The following is a 14,325-nucleotide window of genomic DNA, read 5'->3' on the forward strand; positions in this document are numbered from 1 at the left end:
ATGTTATTTATTTACTATTTTGTGTCACATATCTCTCTGGTTTAACAGAATAAAAATTCAAAATGTGAAAATTGCGAAATTTTCAAAATTTTCGCCAAATTTCCGTTTTTATCACAAATAAACGCAGAATTTATTGCCCTAAATTTACCACTATCATGAAGCCCAATATGTCACAAAAAAACAATCTCAGAACCGCTAGGATCCGTTGAAGCGTTCCTGAGTTATTACCTCATAAAGGGACACTGGTCAGAATTGCAAAAAACGGCAAGGTCTTTAAGGTCAAAATAGGCTGGGTCATGAAGGGGTTAAAAGCTGAGTGTGCATCCACTGTTACTATGTTAATCTACAAACATGTGGAACCAGCTCTAGTCTTGTAAAGTCATATATAGATGTGTCTTTCCGTAAAAGGGAATCTGTCATCAGTTTTTCCCTATAAGGATGGAGTCACGCTAGCGTAGGGCATCTGATGTGAAAGTATCGGATGCGGTATGCTAATGACACTCAACTCCAGCTCCGCAGCACAGTTGCGGAGGAGACGGAGAAAGTAATTTCTCCATCTCCTCCATTGCCAGCATCTGCTGAAATCGCACTGCACTCAGGTGACTTGTATGGGTGAGTGCAATATTTTTCTCTAAGCCATTCACAGCATGCTGAATCGGCATGAGAAAATAATCACAGATGTGCACTGCTCCATAAATGACATTGGGCCGAGTGCAATCAGATTTTTATATCGAACGGTACTCATTAGTGAGGAGCGAGTATACTCGTTGCTCGGGTTTTCCCGAGCACACTCGGGTGACCTCCGAGTATTTATGACTGCTCGGAGATTTAGTTTTCATCTCGGCAGCTGAATGATTTACAGCTACAAGCCTGGTTGATTACATGTGGGGATTCCCTAGCATCCAGGCAACCCCCACATGTACTCAGCCTGGCTAATAGCTGTAAATCATTCAGCTGCCACGATGAAAACTAAATCTCCGAGCACTTACAATTCCCAAGCGTGCTCGGTAAAACCCGAGCAACGAGTACACTCTCTCATCACTAGTGTTCATTTGATTTGTTCCCTCATGTGAGCGAGCCCTAAGGGTCAGTTCCACCATGTTTTTCAGCCCATTTAACCTGTACAGCCAATGTTCAATTTTTATGTTTTCATTCTTTCCTCTTCTTTTAAGACCCTTAAATTTTCTATTTTTCCATTGACATGAGGGCTTGCTCTTTTGCAGAATGACTTGTAGTTTTGATTGAAGACAACATCTACTTTTCCATACAATGTTGAAAAAATATATATTTCCATCGTGGTATTTTTTTACCTTGTTTTTTCGACTTTAATTGAATGGTAAAATCCGTAATGTTTTCGTTTGCCATAGATTTTTCTGTATCAGTGCTTGTATTTTTCCGTGATGAGCTAATGGCTTTATTGATACCAATTCACGGTGTATAGTACATTTTGTCAATTTTTATTGCATTTTTAAGGGAGGCGTGGGGATTGAAAATTTGCAATATTAGCATTCACCGCGCTGATTAATTTTAGATTTTTTTCTTGTAGACTTTACTTTCATGGTTGTGGCAATACCAAATATGTTCTTTTTTTTTAAATGTCTTTTATTTTTGACTGGTGCAAAAAGGAATAATTAGAATTTTTGTATCTTTTACATTTTTCATATTTTTAGCCTTTTTAAAAAAAAATTTCTTCATTTTTAGTCCCCTTAGGAGACTGAACTTTCGATTATCTGGTTCTTTAAAATATATACTGAAATACCATAGTATGAATTCTGTTGCGGGGGGGCTGATGGGAAACAGTACAGAATAATCGGCAAATGCTCTTTCTAAATGACACTGTCAAAGATTAACAATGGAATTGAAATCTTTAGAAGTGGCAATTGGAACTAATTTCTGGCAACTGCTGTCAGATTTTCAGACGCAGATAGAAATGAAGACACTAGGACACAGGTAGAAAAGCATTAATCATCTACCTGCCCCAATTTGCAAAGGTGTGATTGTCACCTCACTTAGTTGATCTCATCATGCTGCTGCTGTCATGCTGGACCACAGAAGGGGCAAAGATAGTAGGGATGGTAAGCTAAAGATTGTAGGGACTTTTATTGAAGATATGGGGTGGCGGTTGTTTATTTGAGCGCACAGTATGAGACGTGTGGGATGGGGTAAAGTATAGCAGGGGCATCATAAAAGGTTGCACAGTAAGGAGAGGGGATAGTGTGGAGGGCCGGTATGTAGAGGTGCCAGCGTGCTGTGAACAGTATGAAGAGGAGGCATCATATCGGGACAGAAAAATACAATATCCAAGACAGCAATAATTTACTGCCAAAGGATACAAAGTGATTCCAACGAAAGTAATAAAATCATGAATTATTAGTATAAAATTAAAAACAACATAAATGGAAAAACATTGCGGGGGTAAACCTGCAAAAGGGGGATGTGCAAAAAAAGGGGAGCTGGGTCTGGAGTGCAGTTTACAATATTACTGTTGTATACAAGATACAGTTTATCTGAGACAAAATAGTGTAGCCTTAAATTATAAATTGCTTAGTGCAATAGAGGAATCCATTTGGACAGATAACAATAATTTGTTAAATTGTTATACAGGTATACGAGATGGTATACGCTGATATAAACCAATGGTGATTTCACACATGAATAAATGACATTGCATTGTTAAAGTGCCATAGAGAATCGCCAATATTAAAGAGGAGTACATCACCTTAGATGGTTATGAGTGACAGGACCTTGGGAGAGACCAGAACAGCCGCACATCCCCAAGCCACCAAGCCATATGCATTTTCTCAAAAGCATCTTCCGGGGGGGTGTCACCAAAACACATGTGGGAGACTCACCAAATGTATGGAGAAAGGTTCTGTTGTCAGATGAGGCCAAAATTGAACTTTTTGGCCACCAAAGTAAACTCTATGTCTGGCGCCAAACGAACACAGCTCATCAACCCAAGAACACCATCCTCACAGTGAAACATAGAGGTTGCAGCATCAAGCTGTTTGGATGCTTTTTGGTATCAGGGACAGAGAAGATGGTCTGAGTCAAGGGGGAGATGGATGTTGCGAAATACAGGGATATTCTTGAGCAAAACCTGTTTCAGTCTGTCAGTGTTTTGAGACTGAGACGGAAGTTCACTTTCCAACAAGACAATGACTCAAAGCATACTGCTAAAGCAACACTCAAGAGGTTTAAGGGGAAACGTGTAAATATTTTGTAGTGGCCTAGTCAAAGCCCAGACCTTAATACAATTGAGAATATGTGGTCAGACTTGATGATTGCTGTTCACCAGAGGAAACCATCTAACTTGTAGGAGCTGTAGGTATTTTTACCTTGAAGAATGGGCAAAAATCCCAGTGGCAAGATATGGAATAGCTCATAGAAATGTATCTAAAATGACTTGCAGCTGTAATTGCTGCAAAAGGAGGCTCTAGAAAGTCCAGACTAGGGTTGAGCGAAACGGATCGTTCATTTTCAAAAGTCGCCGACTTTTGGCAAAGTCGGGTTTCATGAAACCCGACCCGACCCCTGTGCGGGGTCGGCCATGCGGTACGCGACGCGAAAAGCGCCATTTCTCAGCCAATGAAGGTGGACGCAGAGTGTGGGCAGCGTGATGACATAGGTCCTGGTCCCCACCATCTTAGAGAAGGGCATTGCAGTGATTGGCTTGCTGTCTGTGGCGTCACAGGGGCTATAAAGGGGCGTTCCCGCCGACCGCCATCTTACTGCTGCTGATCTGAGCGTAGGGAGAGGTTGCTGCCGCTTCTTCAGGGTCCATTAACCACCAAACCGCTTGTGCTGTAGCGATTTCCACTGCCCAACACCACCTTTGTTTGCAGGGACAGTGGAAGCTACATTTTTTTTCCTCAGCGCTGTAGCTCATTGGGCTGCCCTAGAAGGCTCCCTGATAGCTGCATTGCTGTGTGTACGCCGCTGTGCAAACCAACTGCTTTTTTCAAAGCACAAATCCTGTTGTTCCTTCCTTTCTGCACAGCTATCTTGTTTGTTTGTCCACACTTTTTATTTCATTTGTGCAGCAGTCCACTCCTTATTGCTGCCTGCCATACCTGGCTGAGATTACTGCAGGGAGATAGTAATTGTAGGACAGTCCCTTTTTTTTTTTTTTAATTCTCCCTAAAAAAAAAAAGCTGTGGGAGATTAAGATTGGCATTTCTGCTCGAGTGCCATCCCTGTGTGTGCCATCTCACATAGTGGGCCATAGAAAGCCTAATTTTTTTTTCTGTTTTTTTTTTGTGGGGTTTCTAAATTCTCCCTGAAAAAAAAAAAAACAGTGGGAGATTAACATTGGCCTTTGGGCTTGTGAGCCAGTCCTGAGCGTGCCATCTCTCTCTCAAATAGTGGGCCATAGAAAGCCTATTTATTTTTTTTTATTGGTTTTATAAATTCTCCCTGAAAAAAAAAAAAACAGTGGGAGATTAATATTGCCCTTTGGGCTTGTGTGCCAGTCCTGAGCGTGCCATCTCTCTGTCAAATAGTGGGCCATAGAAAGCCTATTTATTTTTTTTTCATTGGTTGTATAAATTCTCCCTGAAAAAAATAAAAACAGTGGGAGATTAATATTGCCCTTTGGGCTTGTGTGCCAGTCCTGAGCGTGCCATCTCTCTGTGAAATAGTGGGCCATAGAAAGCCTATTTATTATTTTTTCATTGGTTTTATAAATTTTCCCTGAAAAAAATAAAAACAGTGTGAGATTAATATTGCCCTTTGGGCTTGTGTGCCAGTCCTGAGCGTGCCATCTCTCTCTCAAATAGTGGCCCATAGAAAGCCTATTTATTTTTTTTTCATTGGTTGTATAAATTCTCCCTGAAAAAAATAAAAACAGTGGGAGATTAATATTGCCCTTTGGGCTTGTGTGCCAGTCCTGAGCGTGCCATCTCTCTGTGAAATAGTGGGCCATAGAAAGCCTATTTATTATTTTTTCATTGGTTTTATAAATTTTCCCTGAAAAAAATAAAAACAGTGGGAGATTAGTATTGCCCTTTGGGCTAGTGTGCCAGTCCTGAGCGTGCCATCTCTCTCTCTCAGATAGTGTGCCATAGAAAGCCTATTTTTTTTTTTATTTGGTTTCTAAATTCTCTCTGAAAAAATCACTTTTTTTATTTTGTTTTCTAAATTCTTCCTTAAAAAATCTTTTTTTTTTTGGGTTTCTAAATTCTCCCTGAAAAAATAAAAAAAAACAGTGGGAGATTAATATTGGCCTTTCTGCTTGTGTGCCAGTCCTGACTCCTGGGTGTGCCATCTCTCTCTCCCAGATAGTGGGCCATAGAAAGCCTATTTTTTTTTTTTTTTGGTTTCTAAATTCTCTCTGAAAAAAATCACTTTTTTTTTTAATTTTTTTTCTAAATTCTTCCTTAAAAAAATCATTTTTTTGGGGGGGTTTCTAAATTCTCCCTGTAAAAAAAAAAAAAAACTGTGGGAGATTAATATTGGCCTTTCTGCTTGTGTGCCAGTCCTGACTCCTGGGTGTGCCATCTCTCTCTCTCAGATAGTGGGCCATAGAAAGCATATTTGTTTTGTTTTTTTGTTTGGTTTCTAAATTCTCTCTGAAAAAATCACTTTTTTTTATTTTGTTTTCTAAATTCTTCCTTAAAAATCTTTTTTTGGGGGGGGTTTCTAAATTCTCCCTGAAAAAATAAAAAAAAACAGTGGGAGATTAATATTGGCCTTTCTGCTTGTGTGCCAGTCCTGACTCCTGGGTGTGCCATCTCTCTCTCTCAGATAGTGGGCCATAGAAAGCCTTTTTGTTTTGTTTTTTTATTTGGTTTCTAAATTCTCTCTGAAAAAATCAACTTTTTTTATTTGTTTTCTAAATTCTTCCTGAAAAAAATCATTTTTTTGGGGGGGTTTCTAAATTCTCCCTGAAAAAATAAAAACAAACAGTGGGAGATTAATATTGACATTTGTGCTTGAGTGACAGTCCTGCGTGTGTGGCATCTCTCTCATTTGGTGCCACCAAAAACAGAGTGTGTAACATTGTGCCTGCTTTTCCTTGCGGTGTCACCCACCTGTAAAGGGGTATCTAAATCATACTGAAGTTATAGCTCACCGTGTAAGTTGTTTGACAGCAACAAATACCGTTAGTTTGGTTACGTTTTTAAAACAATGAGGAAGTCTGGTGGAAGAGGTCGTGGCCGGGGGCGTTCATTGTCAGCTGGTAATGAGGGTAGTGGTAGTGGTGGAGCATCAGGTGGTCGTGGGAAAAAAAATATTGCACCTAAGTCTGGAGCTGTGGAGCCAGGTTCGTCGTCTGGCTACACAAGGCCTCGAACGCACCCTTTTCTGGGAGTAGGAAAACCGCTTTTAAAGCCGGAGCAGCAAGAGCAAGTTTTGGCTTACCTTGCTGACTCAGCCTATAGCTCTTTTGCCTCCTCTTTTGAAACTGGTAAATGTAAAAGCAGTGCGTCGTTAGTGGATGTTCACAGTCAGGGACAAGTCGCTTCCTTGTCCTCTTCAGCAAAAACAACAACAGAGAAGGATGCAGCAGGCGACACAACGGGTTACTCCATGGAGCTCTTTACACATACCGTCCCTGGCTTAGAAAGTGAAGCAGTTAACAGGCCATGCCAATTACAAGTTGAATCTGACATGGAGTGCACTGATACACAGCCACAGCCAGACTACTATGCTGGTCCTTTGACTCAGACCACAACATTGCCCTCGCAGGGTACTGATCCAGAATCAGACCCTGATGAGACTATGTTGCCCTGTCACGAACGCTCTACCACCGACTTACACGGTGACAGAGACGTAGTTGCGCACGAGCTAGAAGAGGAGGTTATAGATGACCCAGTTGTTGACCCCGATTGGCAGCCATTGGGGGAACAGGGTGCAGGCGGCAGTAGTTCTGAAGCGGAGGAGGAGGGGCCGCAGCAGGCATCAACATCGCAACAGGTTCCATCTGCCGGGCCCGTATCTGGCCCAAAACGCGTGGCAAAGTCAAAACCTGTTGGAGGACAGCGTGGCCATCCGGTTAAAGCTCAGTCTGCAATGCCTGAAAAGGTATCCGATGCTAGAAAGAGTGCAGTCTGGCATTTTTTTTTAACAACATCCAATTGATCAGCGCAAAGTCATCTGTCAAAAATGTTCAACTACCTTAAGCAGAGGTCAGAATCTGAAAAGTCTCAATACAAGTTGCATGCATAGACATTTAACCACCATGCATTTGCAAGCCTGGACTAACTACCAAACGTCCCTTAAGGTTGTAGCACCCTCGGCCAATGAAGCTAGTCAGCAACGCAACATCCCTTCCGGCAGTGTAGGGCCACCATTTTCCGCACCACCTGCAGTATCTGTGCAGGTTTATTTGCCAGGCCAAAGCAGTCAGGGTCAGGGAATCACCAGTTTCGTAGTAGGAAACACTGCATCTAGGGCAACAATACCATCTCCCACCGTCTCTCAGTCTGCCATGTCGACCGGCACCCCCGCTAGTTCCACGATCTCCAGCTCTCCAGTCCAGCTCACCCTACATGAGACTATGGTTAGAAAAAAGAAGTACTTAGCCTCGCATCCGCGTACACAGGGTTTGAACGCCCACATAGCTAGACTAATCTCGTTAGAGATGATGCCCTACCGGTTAGTTGAAAGCGAAGCTTTCAAAGCCCTGATGGACTACGCTGTACCACGCTACGAGCTACCCAGTCGACACTTCTTTTCCAGAAAAGCCATCCCAGCCCTCCACCAGCATGTTAAAGAGCGCATCGTCCATGCACTCAGGCAATCTGTGAGCACAAAGGTGCACCTGACAACAGATGCATGGACCAGTAGGCATGGCCAGGGACGTTACGTGTCCATCACGGCACACTGGGTGAATGTTGTGGATGCAGGGTCCACAGGGGACAGCAATTTTGGGACAGTTCTGCCTAGCCCACGGTCCAGGAAACAGTTGGCTGTAGCCGTTCGCACCCCCTCCTCCTTGTCCTCCTGCAGAAGCGAGAGCTCGTCCACAGACCGCAGTCGCACAACCACTCCATCCGCAGCTGCCACTGTTACACACCAGGTCTCCCATTATGGGGCAGCTACTGGCAAGCGTCAGCAGGCTGTATTGGCTATGAAGTGTTTGGGCGACAACAGACACACCGCGGAAGTTCTGTCTGAGTTCTTGCAGAAAGAAACGCAGTCGTGGCTGGGCACTGTAGATCTTGAGGCAGGCAAGGTAGTGAGTGATAACAGAAGGAATTTCATGGCTGCCATCTCCCTTTCCCAACTGAAACACATTCCTTGCCTGGCTCACACCTTAAACCTGGTGGTGCAGTGCTTCCTGAAAAGTTATCCGGGGTTATCCGACCTGCTCCTCAAAGTGCGTGGACTTTGCTCACAAATCCGCCGTTCGCCCGTACACTCCAGCCATATGCAGACCTATCAGCGGTCTTTGAACCTTCCCCAGCATCGCCTAATCATAGACGTTGCAACAATGTGGAACTCAACACTGCACATGCTTCAGAGACTGTGCGAACAGAGGCGAGCTGTTATGTTTTTGTGGGAGGATACACATACACGGGCAGGCAGTAGGATGGCAGACATGGAGTTGTCAGGTGTGCAGTGGTCGAAGATACAAGACGTGTCAAGTCCTTCAGTGTTTTGAGGAATGCACACGGCTGGTTAGTGCAGACAACGCCATAATAAGCATGAGCATCCCCCTAATGCGTCTGCTGATGCAAAGTTTGACGCACATAAAGGATCAGGCGTCTGCAGCAGAGGAATAGGAAAGCCTTGATGACAGTCAGCCATTGTCTGGCCAGGGCAGTGTACAGGACGAGGTAGCGGGCGAAGAGGAGGAGGATGAGGAGGATGATGGGGATGATTATATTTTTAATGAGGAAGCTTTTCCGGGGCCACTGGAAATTGTTGGCGTGGCAAGGCCGGGTTCGGGTTTTTTGAGGGACACAAGTGACGTAGATTTGCCTGAAACTGCCCCTCAACCAAGCACAACCGCAGATTTGACAAAATGGAACTTTGGCCCACATGGCGGATTATGCCTTACGTATCCTCAAAAGGGACACACGCATTACTAAAATGATGAACGATGACGATTACTGGTTGGCCTGCCTCCTTGATCCTCGCTATAAAGGCAAATTGCAAAATATAATGCCACATGAGAACTTGGAACTAATATTAGCAACCAAACAATCAACTCTTGTTGACCGTTTGCTTAAGGCATTCCCAGTACACAGCGCCCGTGATCGTTCTCACACGAGCTGCAGGGGCCAGCAGACCAGAGGTGTTAGAGGGGCAGGAATCAGAAGTGGCGTTGGACAGAGGGGTTTTCTGACCAGGTTGTGGAGTGATTTTGCTATGACCGCAGACAGGACAGGTACTGCAGCATCAATTCAAAGTGACAGGAGACAACATTTGTCCAGTATGGTTACTAACTATTTTTCATCCCTTATCGACGTTCTCCCTCAACCGTCATTCCCATTTGATTACTGGGCATCCAAATTAGACACGTGGCCAGAATTGGCAGAATATGCATTGCAGGAGCTTGCTTGCCCGGCAGCTAGTGTGCTATCAGAAAGAGTATTCAGTGCTGCAGGTTCAATATTAACCGAAAAAAGGACTCGTCTGGCTACCCAAAATGTAGATGATCTAACCTTCATTAAAATGAACCACAACTGGATTTCGAAATCTTTTGCCCCACCTTGCCCGGCCGACACCTAGATTTCCTATGAAAAGGTCTTGCCTGTGGGCTATTCTGAATGACTTTTCCAATCTCGTAATTTGCAGCACCTGATTGTCCAGCATACGACATGTTTACACCTCCCTAAATGGCCAAACTCCCCACACAGGGCCGTGGTATCGCCACTTGGCGCCAGCACCCGTGAGAGTGCAGTTTGTCTGAAGAGGTGGGTGTGCCCACTTTTGGTCGACGGCACTGCCACTGGGTTCCTCATAGTACAATAAAGTGTCTCTGGCGGTGGTGGTGCGCACCCAACGTCAGACACACTGTTGTAACATGAGGGGCCCTGGGCCTGTACCGCCGGCCACAAGAGAGTTCCCCCACCCCCAGCTCAAACATTGCTAAACCACTTGCACAATTATCTCTCACAGTTCCACCAATATTTAGTCTATGCGCTGACATCCGTAAATTCCTGCCACTGACAATACCATTGTGTTGACATGTATGATGGTACTTAACATAGTCAGGGGCAGTGTCCTATATTTACCCAGGTAAATACTTTGTGCCAAATTACTAGATCTGAAACTACGCAGAGGAGCCCACCCCAGTACCGAATGATTGCACCCTTTGGTGGTTTCGTTTTGTTGTCATGCGAGAGATTAACATGTATTTATTGTTTGGGACTACTAACTGGCAGACACTCATTACAATCGGCCTCCGCTGACAACACCAATGCTGCCCGTGTACCCCTGGAACCAATTATAAATTGCCTACAGCCCAATTTTATTATGTTAGGCCTTCGAAGCCTGTCTGCGGTCCCTCCTTCCACTAGGCCTCCACTGACCTGTCTACTGCTGCCCTTGTACCCCTGGAACCAATTATAAAGTGCCTACATCCCAATTTTTTTTATGTTAGGCCTTCGAAGCCTGTCTGCGGTCCCTCCTTCCACTAGGCCTCCACTGACCTGTCTACTGCTGCCCGTGTACCCCTGGAACGAATTTAAAAGTGCCTACAGCCCAATTTTTTTTTATGTTAGGCCTTCGAAGCCAGTCTCCGGTCCTTTCTTTCTACTACTACTCCACTGACCAGAACAATGCTGCCCGTGTACCCCTGGAACCAATTATAAAGTGCCTACATCCCAATTTTATTATGTTAGGCCTTCGAAGCCTGTCTGCGGTCCCTTCTTTCTACTACTACTCCACTGACCAGACCAATGCTGCCCGTGTACCCCTGGAACCAATTATAAAGTGCCTACAGCCCAATTTTTTTTATGTTAGGCCTTCGAAGCCTGTCTGCGGTCCCTCCTTCCACTAGGCCTCCACTGACCTGTCTACTGCTGCCCGTGTACCCCTGGAACGAATTTAAAAGTGCCTACAGCCCAATTTTATATTATATGTTAGGCCTTCGAAGCCTGTCTGCGGTCCGTTGTTTCTACTACTCCTCCACTGACCAGACCACTGCTGCCCGTGTACCCCTAGAACCAATTATAAAGTGCCTACATCCCAATTTTTTTTATGTTAGGCCTTCGAAGCCTGTCTGCGGTCCCTCCTTCCACTAGGCATCCACTGACCTGTCTACTGCTGCCCGTGTACCCCTGGAACCAATTAGAAAGTGCCTACAGCCCAATTTTTTTTATGTTAGGCCTTCGAAGCCTGTCTGCGGTCGCTCCTTCCACTAGGCCTCCACTGACCTGTCTACTGCTGCCCGTGTACCCCTGGAACGAATTTAAAAGTGCCTACAGCCCAATTTTTTTTATGTTAGGCCTTCGAAGCCTGTCTGCAGTCCGTTCTTTCTACTACTCCTCCACTGACCAGACCACTGCTGCCCGTGTACCCCTGGAACCAATTATAAAGTGCCTACAGCCCAATTTTTTTTATGTTAGGCCTTCGAAGCCTGTCTGCCGTTCCTCCTTCCACTAGGCCTCCACTGACCTGTCTACTGCTGCCCGTGTACCCCTGGAACGAATTTAAAAGTGCCTGCAGCCCAATTTTTTTTATGTTAGGCCTTCGAAGCCTGTCTGCGGTCCGTTCTTTCTACTACTGCTCCACTGACCAGACCACTGCTGCCCGTGTACCCCTGGAACCAATTATAAAGTGCCTACATCCCAATTTTATTATGTTAGGCCTCCGAAGCCTGTCTGCGGTCCCTTCTTTCTACTACTACTCGACTGACCAGACAAATGCTGCCCGTGTACCCCTGGAACGAATTTAAAAGTGCCTACAGCCCAATTTTTTTTTATGTTAGGCCTTCGAAGCCTGTCTGCGGTCCGTTCTTTCTACTACTCCTCCACTGACCAGACCACTGCTGCCCGTGTACCCCTGGAACCAATTATAAAGTGCCTACATCCCAATTTTTTTTACGTTAGGCCTTCGAAGCCTGTCTGCGGTCCCTCCTTCCACTAGGCCTCCACTGACCTGTCTACTGCTGCCCGTGTACCCCTGGAACCAATTATAAAGTGCCTACAGCCCAATTTTTTTTATGTTAGGCCTTCGAAGCCTGTCTGCGGTCCCTCCTTCCACTAGGCCTCCACTCACCTGTCTATTGCTGCCCGTGTACCCCTGGAACGAATTTAAAAGTGCCTACAGCCCAATTTTTTTTTATGTTAGGCCTTCGAAGCCTGTCTGCGGTCCCTTCTTTCTACTACTACTCCACTGACCTGTCTACTGCTGCCCGTGTACCCCTGGAACCAATTATAAAGTGCCTACATCCCAATTTTTTTTATCTTAGGCCTTCGAAGCCTTTCTGCGGTCCCTCCTTCCACTAGGCCTCCACTGACCTGTCTACTGTTGCCCGTGTACCCCTGGAACCAATTAGAAAGTGCCTACAGCCCAATTTTTTTATGTTAGGCCTTCGAAGCCTGTCTGCGGTCCGTTCTTTCTACTACTCCTCCACTGACCAGACCACTGCTGCCCGTGTACCCCTGGAACCAATTATAAAGTGCCTACAGCCCAATTTTTTTTATGTTAGGCCTTCGAAGCCTGTCTGTGGTCCCTTCTTTCTACTACTACTCCACTGACCTGTCTACTGCTGCCCGTGTACCCCTGGAACCAATTATAAAGTGCCTACATCCCAATTTTATTATGTTAAGCCTTCAAAGCCTGTCTGCGGTCCCTTCTTTCTACTACTACTCCACTGACCAGACCAATGCTGCCAGTGTACCCCTGGAACCAATTATAAAGTGCCTACAGCCCAATTTTTTTATGTTAGGCCTTCGAAGCCTGTCTGCGGTCCCTCCTTTCACTAGTCCTCCAGTGACCAGTCCACTGCCGCCCGTGTACCCCTGGAACCTATTTCAAAGTGCATACAGCCTACTTTTTTTCTTTTATTTATAATTATAAAGCCCAGATGGACTACGCTGTACCACGGTAAGAGCTACCCAGTCGTCACTTCTTTTGCGAGAAAAGACATCCCAGCCCTCCACCATCATGTAAAAATCCTCATTGTCCATGCTCTCAGGCTCTCTAATAGTAGAAAGGTGCACCTGACAACAGATGCATGGACCAGTAGGCATGTCCACGAAAGGTTACATGTCCATTACGGCACACTGGGTTAAAGATGTGGATGCATGGTCCACAGGGGACAGCCTACTAAGTCTGTCTGCAGTCCCAAATAGAAATTGTCCTCCGCTTACCACACCAATGCTGCCTGTGTACCCCTGGAACATTTTATAAACTCCATTGACCAAAATTTTGGGTTTAAAGCCTACTACCAGTGTCTGCCGCTCCAAGGTGTTCTCCAGGTTGCCTCTCCATTGCTTCAATCTTCTGGCTCTCGTTTAGTAGTTGTTGAAAACAACACTGCATGCGGCCTACACGTTGGGTCAGGGGTGTAGAGACGGTGTGTTCAACTCCAAGGTGTTCCCCAGGTTGCCTCTCCATTGCTTCAATCTTGAGGCTCGTGTTAAATAGTTGTTAAATGGAACAACTGCATTTGGCCTACTAGTTGGGTTGGGGCCTACTAACAGTGTCTGCCGCTCCTTGCTGTTCTCCTGGTTTCCTGTCCTGAAATTCCATTTTCAGGCTCTCGTTAAGTAGTTGTTAATGTTAGACTGCATTTGGCCTACTAGTTGGGTTGGGGCCTACTATTGGTGTCTGCCGCTCTTTGCTGTTCTCCTCCACTGAACAAAGCTGTGCTGCCTGTTTACTACTGCTGCCACTTTCGAACTGCATTTAGACTAATTACTGATTTGGGCCTACTCTCTGTGTCAGCCTCTCATTACAGTTGTCCTCCACTGAACAAAGCAATGCCCCCTGGTTAGTCCTCTTACCAATTTTGAACTGCATTTAAACCACTTTATTCTTTGGGCCTATATCTGTGTTTCCTCCTCATCCTGCCCATTGCCCAGCCAGTGATAGATGAGTCTGCTGGTACATTGACCCATAACGCAACATTCCCCGTGCACGCTACACAGCAAGATTGTGACCCTGCTGAAAGTCAAGTTCCTCTTCCCGCATACCATACCACCTTACACGGGGACAAGGAGGAAGGTGCAGATGAAAGTGCAGGTTCCTTCATCAGGTGGGGGGAGGAATACTCGTTGGCGATGTCACTGGCACAGGGCCCCTCATAGTACACAAAAGTGTCGCTGCCGGTGGGAGGCGCCCCCGCCGTGCAAACACACCGCCGTACTTTGAGGGGCCCTGTGCCAGTGCCAATGCCAACGAGTGGGCCCCCCCTGCTTGCTC

This window comes from Ranitomeya imitator, chromosome 5 (genome assembly GCF_032444005.1).
Source record: "Ranitomeya imitator isolate aRanImi1 chromosome 5, aRanImi1.pri, whole genome shotgun sequence".
Lineage (NCBI taxonomy): Eukaryota > Metazoa > Chordata > Amphibia > Anura > Dendrobatidae > Ranitomeya > Ranitomeya imitator.